This window comes from Pleurodeles waltl, chromosome 10 (genome assembly GCF_031143425.1).
Source record: "Pleurodeles waltl isolate 20211129_DDA chromosome 10, aPleWal1.hap1.20221129, whole genome shotgun sequence".
NCBI classification, from domain to species: Eukaryota; Metazoa; Chordata; class Amphibia; order Caudata; family Salamandridae; genus Pleurodeles; species Pleurodeles waltl.
Window position 1 is genome coordinate 324,695,900 of NC_090449.1, and position 14,972 is coordinate 324,710,871.

A 14,972-nucleotide genomic window follows, 5' to 3' on the forward strand; every position below is an offset into this window, starting at 1 on the left:
TCCGTTTACAGTGGGATATCTTAGTCCATTTGTTCTTAACTGGACACACCTCCATTATAGTGTTTAGAATTGTTTCCTTTGTGGCGTAAAGCTGGCCACATTCCTAGCAGTCTGACATTGCCAATTACACTTTTCTTCCTATCACTTACCTCACTTGGCATGACAAGAACACAATTGATTAAGATCCGCTCAGTTTGACTTATAAAACACAAAACGCCTGAAGCTCTTCAAGGAATTTCATGGAATTTCCACAGATATTAGGAAACTGTTTCTCAACGTTGAGTACATTAGCAGGGAACAAAGGTACATTAATGGTACCTTGGCCTCCTGCTCCTGTGCATTCCCATAAATAAACATTACATCAAAGGCTTAAATGGGACATTTTACGGAGTATCACTACCTATGTCACTGGATGAGAAAGTGTGTTAGTCATTCCATGGATTTCTTTAAAGTTCTCACACTCTCCTTCCAGCAGTGTGCCATAGACTATCCCAGTTTATAGTCTTCCTGCACACCCTAACGACCCCATGTATCGCATCAGTTTGGTGAAGTGCAGATGGAGAACAGGCCATGGAAAAATGGTATGATGTTGTGGAGTCAGATACAGATTTTGTGTGTGTTGTACCATCCTCTTGCACGTTGCTGTCACTCCCTGAAGTTGCAACGCTTGCTGTGTTCACTTTGCTGTCATGCAAATTGTTTGCAGATACACCTCTAGAAAGCTGGTCTGCTAGCACTGCTCTGTTTCTAGGCATTGCAGCTGATGCACCTCCAGTGTCTCCTACTGGCATAAGGATACAGAAGACATATGGAAAGCCCCCCTCCCACGTCACCGACTGGGTCTGACGTTTTGGATGTAATTTATGGAAACAAATAAGGAGGAGGCCAAGCAGAGAGGGTACTTGACCAACCATGACCCTCAAATGGGCTCTTCATAGACTTCATACCTCATAATTACTACTTGGCCTTGTGTTTAGCTTTATTGTATCGATTTAAGAAGACTGGCCACTGATCAGGTTGTTCTTTATTCTTATGTTCTTTTAATCTTTTTCCAAGCTTATTCAGGCATTCTAGATCAAATATTTCTTCCCCTGGAAACAGCTTCTATCTGTATTAATGAACCCAACCCATTATTTATCTGCATGTGGTTTTGCCATACTGGTGATGCATGCGCAGGAGTCCTATTTGGTTGGGCTTGCTCTTGCTTCAACTTCTTTACCTACATTTCCCCTACTTAATTTTTTATTTACAACCAGGAAAATGCGGAGGTATCTGCTCGCCTTCTGCCAGAGCTCACCCAGAGCAGGGGTGTGGTAAAATGGGGAGGAGGGTCCATTTGGAACTAACAGCTGTTTTTCTGTCTGATCTTGTGAAGGGAAGTAAGGAAGGTACTTTCACTCTTGCCCGCTGACCACCATTACTTTCAAAATTCTATGGTCACAGCCTACCAAGTTCAGGGGTAATGAATCACGGTCCCTCCTTCATTCATAAGTGCACCTGCTCGGGACTGTGCTGTGGTCTTGGCTTTCCTACATTTCATGCCCACTCTTCACTCTTTCTAGAGCTTTCTGCGCTGTAATGTGGATTGCTTTCTTACTTACTCCTCATACTCTGTGACGCCTCTGTAAATACCCAAACCAGTTTGCCCTGTCGTCACCTACCTAGATGCCAAACTCTGAGTTTAAAGGAATTTCAATTGTTAAATATAGTTAGACTTCAGATTTCTTAAAGTTTTAAATGCACTAATAGTATGTGACGTCAGCAATGGGTAAAACACCGGGCCGTGCTCCACCTAAGTCCCCCTGTAGACTCTCCTTACCTCTGTCACCTGGGGTCATCATATGGAACCTGATCCAGACTCTGTCTTCGACTTCAGCAGAATGAAGGTGCCCTGGCTGAAGAAAACTATTGAGGAAATCTGTTCACACACCTCTGTGAAGTATGAAGATCTTTATTATCAAAAAACACTCTGTGAATCACAGGAAGCAGTGACAAGGGGATCCTGAAGCACAGTGAGTATAAATATTAAAATATACGCAATGAGTTAAAGTTTTCATTCACAGAGGTTGTATGACGCTCACATGGCTAAACTGAAACAAACACGGCGTTAGCAAGTGTCGGGACAGAATGTGGTATAGTATTATTTGGAAAGATAAAAGAGTCTAAACTTTCAGAGCTGAGCAAGTGACTTTACAATTTCTTTCTTATCATGCCAGACATGAGATTGAGGGTGTACATATCAGAAGGAGTGCAGTCGAATATCATCAATCAATAAATCAATAATCCAATCAGGATTTTTAAAGCACAACTAATCACCCAATAGGGTATCCAGGCGCTTGCAGGTCCCAGAGGCTTGGTCGAACAGCCAGGTTTTGAGGGCCATTCGGAATTCCAGCTGTGAGGTGATGGCCTCGAGGTGCTGGGTAGGCTGTTCCATTGAGAGTAGAAGCATCCTCCACTTCTAGCTAATCATGGTCTATCCTGGTTAACTTTAGCAAGTAAATGGTAGCAGGTACTACAGCTAGAACGAGCGAAATCATACAAACATCACCTAGGCACATATGTAGGATATGAATCATGGATCTGTGTCAAAGCATTGCATAAAATGATTCATAAGTTACTGGCTCTTTCACACGAAGAGAGGACAGCTGAGACAAGACCTCAGCTCTGCCAATGGCATATAATGACAATTTCCACCTGTAGCTGTGCAAGACCCCTGCGCCGTTCACACCTTTAGATGAAGCAATGCCATTCCAACTGCCCATGAATTCACACACTGTAACAGGGGGTGTATGGTACTCTGGTGTTACCAGGTACCTGTGGTAGAAGGTAGGAGCTGTGAATCTGCAAGTGGGTAAATGAGCATGAGTGGTCTGGGTCATGTGACTCCTCCTTAGTCAGTCCCAAGCTAGACTCTTGAAGAACCTGCCCTTCCCTGCTGTAGCAGTGCCCATGTGCTGACATGCTAAGAGAGAGGGTTGGGAGGGATCAAATAATAAATGGAGTGCGCCACACTAAGATGTCATAGATTTCTGGTATCCCTCTAATAGCAGAAGAGTGTCAGTGTTAGAAGAGGACATGCGAGCTATATCTATGACAATGCAGAGATAAAACCTTTCATCTCCTGTGTCATCAAGAACCCTGAAGTAAGTTGCTTTTGGAGGATGAACTCACTCAAGTCAATCAATCTGAAAAAAATGTTGAGCGATTCAAGAAAGCTTTTGGTCCAGACAACTCCATAGTATGCTGGAAGTATGTGATCATTTGGGAGAGTGAACATGGTTCCATGGATCGTAGCTGCCATAAATGAGGCTGAGAGGAAGACCCGAGATAGCAGAGCTAGGTTTCAGATGACACAAATGCACAATCCCACTTCTTGATCAAGTCAAGCAACATGTCCCTGCCTTGTTCAGCTGGATACCAATATTTCTAATCAGCGCCAAAACTCCTGTAACACAGCAAGAAAGGCCCACCGGAGCTGTCACGGTGCAGCATGGAAAAAGCGTCATCAAGGAGGAGGATGGAGAAGGGCAGCCTATCAGACACCAATTGGATGGCCCTGGTTTATTAGAGCCCTTTGTATCAACAGAACTCCAAGGCAGGAGGGGCTGAAATGCACCACAGAACTGCAGCAGGAGATCAAGCACATTTTGGGGGAAATTCGCCCAGGTGTGTCAGACTGCAAAGCTCTTGCGGCACACTAGGTCATGTGGAGTGGCAGGTAGAGCAAGAAGATGAAGGGTAGTATTCACAAAATGAGTCTGCCTGCAGTCACCTTAGTCTATCAAAAAGTCAAGCTTGTAGGTTGAAATGGAAAAATCTCTATCCTCTGTGTCAGCTGCAGAAAGTGCAAGCTTCCAAAAGGTAGATTCTGAAGAAGAGCATGAGTTCTTTGGGGTAACCATGAGGATGATTTCTTCAGATTTCTCTTAGAATTGCAGGAACACTCAAATGGCACAACTGTTGTAACTATGTACATTGCAGCAGACCTCTCTCCTGCATACCACGCCACACTCAAATATTAGTGGTGTGTCAATAGAAATATGTTGTTTATTTACTAAATTAATCAAAATTATTACATATTTTCTTTCACTTAAAAAGTAATTTCCCATGTTCATCTCTGGTCATAACCTCCACATTTGTGCAACACTCAGAACACACTTTTTGGATGTTCATGTGTATTCTTGTAATTGTAACAAGTAGACCCAACCTCCTGTAACACAAGCACTTTGGCAGCCAGTTTACAGTACCACATTATGAAGCATCAAATGGAATTTTCTACAATTGAGGTAACATTTGTGCCTGCATGTTACTGCTGTTCAAACTTGTATATATGGTTCATTAATGCAAAGCCTTTATTATTAGTGTGAGTGCTGTAAATAGATGTTGTAAGCGCAGACTGCACTACTGACAGTGGTTCCAATAAAAAAAAATGTGTACACACTTTTGAAAACTTTATCAATATGAGGATGCGTAAAATGCACCTAGAACGCACTCTGATTGGATGCAGATATTTGCGGAAGCTTGAAAGCAAGATTGATGATTTTTTTGCATTCAAAGTAAAATGTTTGCAAAAAATGCAACTAGGAAAAAAATGCTTTACTCAATTACTGTGAAGATTTTAGGTACCATTTCCTTAAAGCATCATTTAGTAAAATGTATTGTTGCATGCTAGTATTTACACTCATTTTCCATTATTAATATTTTTTTAATCAGTTTCAACAAGATTATAGGAAACATGAAAATAAACAAGCATTGACGAAGCCAATAGGTCCAACATTGGTTGTCAGTCTTTTGGTTTTGTCAATTGGTGTCTTGTTTTGACATGGCTTTTGTAAAACCTTATTGATATAGGAGTTGCTTGGCTCTTACCACTGTAACAAACATTGGCAAAAAGCAAAAACAGTTCCTGGTCTCTAAAAGCACACACTGCCACTGTAGTTCCCGGCACTGAACAAAACTACTTTGTCTGCTGATATGCTCCTTGTGAAAGCGCAGATTGCTATCACTCACAGTGAAGCCAGCTGGCAGATGTATAGAGAGAACTTTAATAAAAACAAAAGGTCTTGGTTAACCCAGACCTAATTATGGGCCCAGTTCTTAAAGGAAGTCACAAAAGTGCACCCACTGTCTTTGCATTCAATCTATCAATCAATCAGTGGATTTGTTGGGCATGCTTATCACCTTTGAGGGTATCCAGGCATTTCAGCTGCATGGGATTCAGCCGAGAGACTCAGTTAAAAAAAAAAGTTGAGCTGTCTCCTGAACTACCGGATGGATGGGGAAGACCTCAGGTAAATGGGGAGATCGATGCAAGCTTTTGCTGACAGGGAAGGCTCGTCCACCATAATTGCTCCTGCTGAGGAGTGGTGTGTGGGCGAGATAGAGGGTGGCGGATCGAAGGTGTGTGGTGGGGTGGTGAAAGTTCTTGTGGTGATTTAGGCAAGCGGGTTCTGGGTTGTGTATGGCTTTACACATGATGATCAGCAGCTTGAATTGCCATTGTTTGTATACGGGAAGCCAGTGGAGGTTCCTGAGGTGTGGGGATGTGTGTATATGTCTATATGTCTGGGAAAGTCGAGTGAGCCTTGTGCTTTGTTCTGAATGTCTTGGAATTTCTTTGTGAGGTGTGTTGTGAGTCTGGCGTAAAGAGCATTACCATAGTCCAGACCGCAGTAGTGCAGATTTACGTATTTCATGATTTACAAAAAATATACACAAGTAGACCAGGAAATTGTACTCCTAGAAAATATGTGTGAACTGTATTTTAGCACAAGCAAATATGCATGTGTAGATTTGCTCATGAGAAAATCTGTTGAGCGTTTACAAGTTCACTTCCCTCCAACTACTTTTTTTCCCAACCCTGGGAGAAGTTTTACTTCTTCTCTTGTCAGAAGTAAATTTTCAACCTTTCACGGTATGGGAAAATATTGGCGAAGGGCTGGTCAAAAAACCCTTAAAATATGCAAGTTAGTAGGTCTGCACAGACTCAAAAGGGCATTTCAACCTTTGAACTATTGCTTACTGCTACCCACAGCCCTAGAATGTGGATCTGTGGAGAGGTGGCAAAATAAGGAAATTGCTAGAATTCAAGCCCTTCTATAGTACTAGCTCTGGCATAACGAGAGAGGCTATTATCAGAGCTTTTATATACTGAGATTGCTGCCAAAATTTTTCGCAACACTACATGGCATCAAAGGGACAAGTAGATTTTCTTTACAGGAAAGTAGATTTATGAAGCAACATGCCACATAGACAAATAGATATTTTATTACAATCTACACCCCTATGAATAGATTTGCAAATTGAACACAGCCTGTTCTAAATGTTTAAATGAGAGATTGATTTTAGTGTCCTTTATGGATATTGAAGTGAATTTTAATTTATCAAGGTTTATGCAGAGATTCAAATATAAAGATAGAAAACAAACTTGGGAGGATAATCGTAATCCGCAGAGGGCAGACGAGTGTGACTTAGATCATCTTGAATGCTCTGAATCCAGTGCCATCTGTTACTGTTTTTGGTTTCTAAGAATGTGAACAAATTACTTTGCCTGAGTAAGCATTGTGGTGGTTTCTTTATATATAATTAAGTTGCACTTTGATCTGGAATAACTGGTTGTATCTTCTGTTACAGCATATTTAGCACTTGATAAAGAGTGGTTAACTTGAAATGCAGTGATGGAAGAAGTCATGTTTACTGGACAGATTTTTGGGTTCTGATCGAAGATGTACATGTTGAATTTTCGGATGAAGAAAGATTTATGGAAATAATCAGAAGAAATTTGAAAATAAACAACATACTTTTTTTGATTTAACTGAAATGTCACTAATATTGAGTGTGTCACGTCGGCGTCAGGAAGACGCTTATTTTCCAGCTGCAACTGTTGGTCATTTTACAAACAGAGCATGTGATATTACAATTTTGTTGGGAATGCTTTGTGAAGGTGATACACTTCACAGATTCCTGTGGTGTTTAATGCCCTTGCTGTCACTCTCCATGCAGGTCATGCTCACGCAAGTTATAATTAAATTTATCTGATTTGTTCCTTCTTTCATTAATACATTATTTCATTCCCCACTTTCATATTGGTACTTGGTCAGCAATCCAGCTCCATTGTTATTCTGCAATTTCAGCACGTCTCCTGTAATCCTGCTGGGGAGAGTTTTTTTTGGTAAAGATTAAAGTTTTAGCTGCTTTATGTGAAGTTACTGACTGCAGTGATGATAAAGAATGAAATGTTGATGTACTCAAACCTATTTATGATATAATTTGATCAACAGTTTCTCCATTTCACAGTCTGAACATGCAGATCCCAGGATGCTTGTTTTTCGGTCCAGGGAGAACCTGGCCTGGCAGTTCGGGCTGGACTGTTCCCATGAGGAACAGGGTCAAGACTGATTTGCATATGGCTGGGTTCAAACTGGGGTGGCATGGTGAGCAAAATAATGGATGGATTAAACCCAGATCTGTGACTGGGGGTGAATGTTTGATTGGTTCCGCATTCCGTCCATCCAGTTACGCTCTCCCACAGCGTTTATATTTTGCTTTGCTTTTGCCGCCCTAAGTGCGCCGGGTATGCCCAGACGTGGGTCCCGGGCTCACTGTGCCACTGGATTCAAGCTAGCCTGGCTGATGAGGGGTGAAACCCCGAAACCGGTCCCAGGATGCTTGTTTTTCGGTCCAGGGAGAACCTGGCCTGGCAGTTCGGGCTGGACTGTTCCCATGAGGAACAGGGTCAAGACTGATTTGCATATGGCTGGGTTCAAACTGGGGTGGCATGGTGAGCAAAATAATGGATGGATTAAACCCAGATCTGTGACTGGGGGTGAATGTTTGATTGGTTCCGCATTCTAAGTGCGCCGGGTATGCCCAGACGTGGGTCCCGGGCTCACTGTGCCACTGGATTCAAGCTAGCCTGGCTGATGAGGGGTGAAACCCCGAAACCGGTCCCAGGATGCTTGTTTTTCGGTCCAGGGAGAACCTGGCCTGGCAGTTCGGGCTGGACTGTTCCCATGAGGAACAGGGTCAAGACTGATTTGCATATGGCTGGGTTCAAACTGGGGTGGCATGGTGAGAAAAATAATGGATGGATTAAACCCAGATCTGTGACTGGGGGTGAATGTTTAATTGGTTCTGCATTCCGTCCATCCAGTTACGCTCTCCCACAGCGTTTATATTTTGCTTTGCTTTTGCCGCCCTAAGTGCGCCGGGTATGCCCAGACGTGGGTCCCGGGCTCACTGTGCCACTGGATTCAAGCTAGCCTGGCTGATGAGGGGTGAAACCCCGAAACCGGTCCCAGGATGCTTGTTTTTCGGTCCAGGGAGAACCTGGCCTGGCAGTTCGGGCTGGACTGTTCCCATGAGGAACAGGGTCAAGACTGATTTGCACATGGCTGGGTTCAAACTGGGGTGGCATGGTGAGCAAAATAATGGATGGATTAAACCCAGATCTGTGACTGGGGGTGAATGTTTGATTGGTTCCGCATTCCGTCCATCCAGTTACGCTCTCCCACAGCGTTTATATTTTGCTTTGCTTTTGCCGCCCTAAGTGCGCCGGGTATGCCCAGACGTGGGTCCCGGGCTCACTGTGCCACTGGATTCAAGCTAGCCTGGCTGATGAGGGGTGAAACCCCGAAACCGGTCCCAGGATGCTTGTTTTTCGGTCCAGGGAGAACCTGGCCTGGCAGTTCGGGCTGGACTGTTCCCATGAGGAACAGGGTCAAGACTGATTTGCATATGGCTGGGTTCAAACTGGGGTGGCATGGTGAGCAAAATAATGGATGGATTAAACCCAGATCTGTGACTGGGGGTGAATGTTTGATTGGTTCCGCATTCCGTCCATCCAGTTACGCTCTCCCACAGCGTTTATATTTTGCTTTGCTTTTGCCACCGTAAGTGCGCCGGGTATGCCCAGACGTGGGTCCCGGTCTCACTGTGCCACTGGATTCAAGCTAGCCTGGCTGATGAGGGGTGAAACCCCGAAACCGGTCCCAGGATGCTTGTTTTTCGGTCCAGGGAGAACCTGGCCTGGCAGTTCGGGCTGGACTGTTCCCATGAGGAACAGGGTCAAGACTGATTTGCATATGGCTGGGTTCAAACTGGGGTGGCATGGTGAGCAAAATAATGGATGGATTAAACCCAGATCTGTGACTGGGGGTGAATGTTTGATTGGTTCCGCATTCCGTCCATCCAGTTAAGCTCTCCCACAGCGTTTATATTTTGCTTTGCTCATGCAGATGATGTAGGCTGTGTTTTGTTGGTGGAACTTGTAAAGCTTGTGGTAAATCCCACAAGGAAACTACTGCTAAGCTGTAATGTGGACGCAGGAATTTGACAGGCTATATCTGCTCTCATAAAACAAGGGGGTCTTAGTGTGGGGGGTGCATGTGTGTAATACTCCTACTTTGCCAATAAAAAATAGCCTCTCTAAAAAAAGACGTACGGATTTATGCAAGACCTATCAGTTGTATAGGAAAGTGCCCTGTTTCTAGGCATGGTTAACCCCATTTTATGCCCATTGTCAGTATGTTTGACTGTGTCTACTGGGTTCTTGTTAACCAGGACCCCAGTAGTTTTGCTCTCTCCTCTAAATTGTACCTTTTTCTTCCCACAACTGGCATATTGGTCCCCCCATGTAAGTCCCTAGTATATGGTACCTAGGTACCCAGGGCATTGGGGTTCCAGGGGATCCCTATGGGCTGCAGCAGTTATTCTGCCACCCATAGGGAGCCCATGCAAAGGGTTCTGCAGGCCTGCCATTGCAGACCTAGTGAACCAGGTGCACGCACCCAGTTTTACTAAAGGTCACTACACCAGGTCACTGTAAGTCACCCCTATGGTAGGCCTTCTCAGCCCAGAGAGCAGGGTGCAGGTACCTGTGTGTGAAGTCATCCCTGCACTAGCAGAGGTACGCCCACAAACTCCAACCCCATTTTACTGGACTTCATGAGTGCGGGATGTCATTTTATATGTCTACTAGACATAGGTCACAACCTATGCCCAGCTAAATAAGGGTAACTCCGAACCTGGACATGTTTGGTATCAAACATGTTGGATTCATACCCCAATACTAATGCAAGTATTGGAAGAATGATTCCATGCACTCTGGGGGCTCCTTGGAGGACCCCCAGCATTGCTACCACCAGTCTTACAGGGTTTTCCGGGCAGCCCAGCTGCTGCCACCCCTCAGACAGGTTTCTGCTCTCCTGCTTCTTGATCGGATCAAGCCTAGGAAGGCAGAACACAGGATTTCCTTTGGGAGAGGGAGTTAACACCCTCTCCCTATGGAAATAAGTGTGACTGGCTTGGGAGGGATAGCCTCCCCAAGCCACTGGTTTGCTTTGAAGGGCACATTTGGTGCCCTCCGTGCATAAACCAGTCCACACCGGTTCAGGGACCCCCAGTCCTTGCTCTGGCGAGAATCTTGACAATGGAAAGGGGAGTGACCACTCCTCTGTCCATCACCACCCCCGGGGTGGTGCCCAGAGCTTCTCCAGAGGATCCCTAGGTTCTGCCATCTTGATTCTAAGGTTGGCAGGGAACTCTGGGAGCATCTGAGTGGCCATGCCAGCCAGGTGACGTCAGAGTCCCCTCCTGATAGATGCTTACCTGGTTTGGTGACCAATCCCCCTTTCAGGGCTATTTAGGGTCTCTCTCTCTTGGCTGGGTCCTCTGATTCGGCTTGCAAGATTCCAGCAGGACTCGTCTGCAACCTTTACTTTGACTTCTGGCCTCCGGAACTGCGACTGGACCCTCCAGGAACCCGCAAGCTGCAGATCCACGAGGAAAACTCTTCTGCAACATTGTATCCAGAGTTCCTGCCAGCTTTGCAACATTTTTCTCACCATGCATCCTCAGAAGACTGCAACTCTTCATCCTGCACAAGAAGAAGGAGGAATCTCCCTTGGAGTGAAGGAGTCACTTCCCAGCAACCGCAGGCACCTACAACAAGCGACGACCGGCTGCGCGTATCCTCTCTCCTGCTGAGCTGCGTGGATCCTGCATCACGGGTGATGGTCCGGAGAAGTCCTCTTGGTCCTCTCAGCCAGCTGTCCAACTTTGGTGGAGGAAAGCCTTTGCCTTTCCACGCAGGACAGTACCCCTGTTCACCGTGTTTCTTGCAGCTGCCAAGGCTTGTTTGCATGTCCTCCAAGGGATCTTCAGGCGACGTGCACTCCATCCCAGAAAGCACAGCCTCCGGCGTGGTTCTCCTGCGGCATGGGATCCACTTTTGTAAAGCTGCAAGGGTTCCTTCTGTGTCCCCAACTAGTGGGACTCCTGTGAGTGCTGCCTCTGCTCCTGTGGACTCTCGGCGACACTGAGGGTCCCCTGTGACTCCCCCTCCTGGGTTGAGTCCTCCTGGACCTTGCTGGTCCCCAGCAGCACTTTTTTTCCACTAACCGTGAGTCTGCCTTTGCCAAGACTTGTTGGTGGAAATCCTGCTCCGACACCCATCTACAATCTTCCTTCGGCGTGGGACATCTCCTGCATCCATCTGGAACTCTACTCCGGCTCCTGGGCTGCAGTGCTGACCCGTTCTTCAGAACGGTCAACCAACTCCTGCATCCACAGCTGGGTGGGTATTACCTCCTACTCCTCCTTGACTCCACTGTGACTCTTGGACTTGGTCCCCTCTATCCACAGGTCTTCTTTCTTCAGGAATCCAACGCTGGTTTTCTTGCAGTCTTCTCTGGGTGTCTTCTTTTTCTTTGTTTCCTCTTTTTGGGAGGTTTGGGGAAAATCCGCTGTTTTACTTCTGCATTCCGGGTCGCTGGGGGGTACTGTGTTACTTACCTTTGTGGTTCTCTAGTACTCCCAGCTCACCTCTACACATTTTACTTACCTGAGTGGGGATACCTTCTTCGCTTTCCATTTCTTTAGTATATGATTTGCGATCCCCCTGGGGTTACTATTGGTTATTACTGTTTGAACTGTTTGCTAACCTTTTCTATGCCTATTTCTGATTGCTAGTGTATATATTTAGTATATTACTTACCGTCTAACTGTGGGTCACCTGTCTAGTAATTTGTGGTGATTTGTTCCAAAAATAAAGTACCTTTATTTTTGTACAACTGAGTGTTTTCATTCATGTGTGTAAGTGCTGTGTGACTACAGTGGTATTGCATGAGTTTTGCATGGTTCCTAGATAAGCCTTGGCTGCTTATCCAGAGCTGCCTCTAGAGAGCCTGGCTTCTAGACACTGCCTGCACTTCACTAAGAGGGGATACCTGGACCTGGTATAAGGTGTAAGTACCTTGGGTGCCCACCACACATCAGGCCAGCTTCCTATACGCTATTACTGCTATTGTAAGGATCTTGGAGATCAACAGAAGCCTGTAGATGACAATTCATGCATATGCCATGCAGGGCCGGAAGGATACCACCCTGCTTCTCAGCTGAGAAACCAAGATACCACTCTGGTCCCCAAGCAATCAAGGCCACAGAGGGAGGTGGCAAAATAGTCTCTTTCCAAGCCCTTTTGTGATGGAGAAATCATTCTTCTGGCAATCTTTCTTGCCCATCACTTCCCTTCAGCAAACACCTAAACATCCACCTCTTTTTTAAACACCCATACAATTACCTCACCCACACCTGTAGGCTCCTGCAGTGAATTCATTTAACATTCCATCCCTTACATCATCCTAACTCGCCCAAACAGAAAGAAGAAAAATAGATTATAATAGGAAGTTCTGCTTCAGTAACTAATGCAGTGTCTTTCACTACCTCAGCACTGAAGTAAGATTTGAGGCCATTTCTAGGCAGCACCCAGTAATGATTCACAATTTTCTTACTATATTTACCTATGGCAGGTAGGTTAGTGATAGAAGCCCTGCTATAGTCTTAGGTAGAAAAAGATGACATTGTGATGGCATTGATTTAATAAACAGGAATAAGGTCAGAATCAAAACTAACCTACCTGTTAATCAGGGATGTGGTAAGCCTCAAGGACCTCTGATTTGGCTACATTTTGTTTAGGGTTTTTCGGACTGATGCTGTTTTAATTTGCACTGGAATTCTGCTAATCACGCCCAAGTGCATGTGCTCTGACCTCTAAAAACATATTGAAATGTACTAAACTCCTAATTGGCATATTTAACTTACCTATAAGACACTAGTATACGGTACCAAGTGTACCCAGGGCCTGTTAGTTTAATTGTCACTAGAGAACCGCAGCATCCATTGTGTCACCCAATACAATGACAGTCAAACATCACTGCAGACTTACCACTGTAGCTTGTCTGTGCAGTTTTAAGACTGAGAATTCAACTTGTGAAAATAACCACTTTTGACAGGCCTAACCCATCATTTTAAATATTAATAAGTCACCCGTAGATAAATCTTAATGTGCATAAGGTGGGAGGTGCATTACATTTAAAAGTAGGTCAAGTAAAGGTTGAATGTTAAACATGTCCTTGCAGTGCACTGCCCCAAAAGCTATTTTCCCTGTAGCAGAGATATTGGTACCAGGGGAAAGAATGACTATCGAGATTAACTTTTAAAGAATAAATTAAACTGTAGCATATAGAATCATAAGGCACCAATAGGATCTATCTGGTCGCGCTGGACTTGGCAAAGTCATGAGTTCAGTTCAACCGTGTTGGAGCGTGGGTCGGATACAGGGACCAACCTTGTCCTGCTGTAAAAAGTACCTTGTGGATGAAGGATACGTCGACGTTGAAGATCTGATGAGAGGAGCAGAGAAGGCAATGCATCAGTTCCGACACACGCAGTCAAGGATGCGTCATCAGCAAACCCTTGGCGAGGAAAGTGATGTGTCATCACTGAGCCACACAACCGGTGATGCAAAGGCAATGCGTCAGGCTGAGGGCGATGTGGCAACCTTGAGGCATGCAGTTGGTGCTGAGGGTGATGCGGTGATCCTGAGGCTCACAGTCAGTGCTGCAATGTCCTCATTCTCAGCTGCATCAACGATGCATCAGCATCTGGGAGAGATGCGGCAGTTCCGATCGGCGCAGTGATGCATGAGTTTTTGTAGAAACAGCTTCAGAACCCACTTCCAAGAGTCCATGACTGGACTGGCACCACTTTACAGGGCAGGACGCATAGCTGGTAGAGTCCAGAGGCTGTAGCAAGGGTGAGTAAAGTTGTTGATGTCCCTGAGACTTCAGAACAGGAGGCAAGCTAGCAAGGCCTTGGAGTCACTCTTGGTTCAAGTGAGATGGGCCCAGTCCTTCCTCAGTCTGGCAGGAGGGCAGAACAGCAGAAAAGCAGCTCTTCCAGAGCAGCAGTCCAGAGTGGCAGTCCTTGAAGCAGCACAGTAATTTTTCTTCCTAACAGACGTCTTTACAGGTTCAGAAGTGTAGATATGGTAGAGTCAGAAGTCTAGTACTTACACCCAGTTGTGCCCTTGAAGCGGGGGTGACTTCAAAAAAGGGTCTTTAGAGTGCATAGAGGTATTTTCTTCCTGTTCTGGCTTCAGAATCACTACACGGGTTACACATTTCTCTGTATAGGAGCAGGACACCGGCTATTCAGGTGCACGTCTCGTCTCCTCCCTATCATCCTGCCCAGGATGGCCCATCAACATGCAGATGACCACTCAGTCATACCTACACTTCCTTTGTGTGAGGCTGTCTAGAGGGAATGAAGGAAACCAGCTAACCTCACCCTAGATGTGTACTTAAGACAGGCTCCAGGCACATAGTGCTAAGAGCAGGTAAATGCCAACTTTCTAAAAGTGGCATTTTCAAAAACGAATAATAACCCTTTTATTATCATTAAAGAGGGTTTCCCATTACAATTCCATAGGTACTAAACATGACATAACTACTACTTCTCAATTAGGATGTACAGCCTATTAAATGTTTTAAGGAATCCCCAATATTAACCTATGAGAGGGGCAGGTCTTACAGTGCTGAAAAACGAATCCTGTCGTTTTTCACTACCACGGCATTTACAACTTAAATGTACATGTCCTGGGTGTGTTCTAGGAGGCGTTGGAGAAGAAG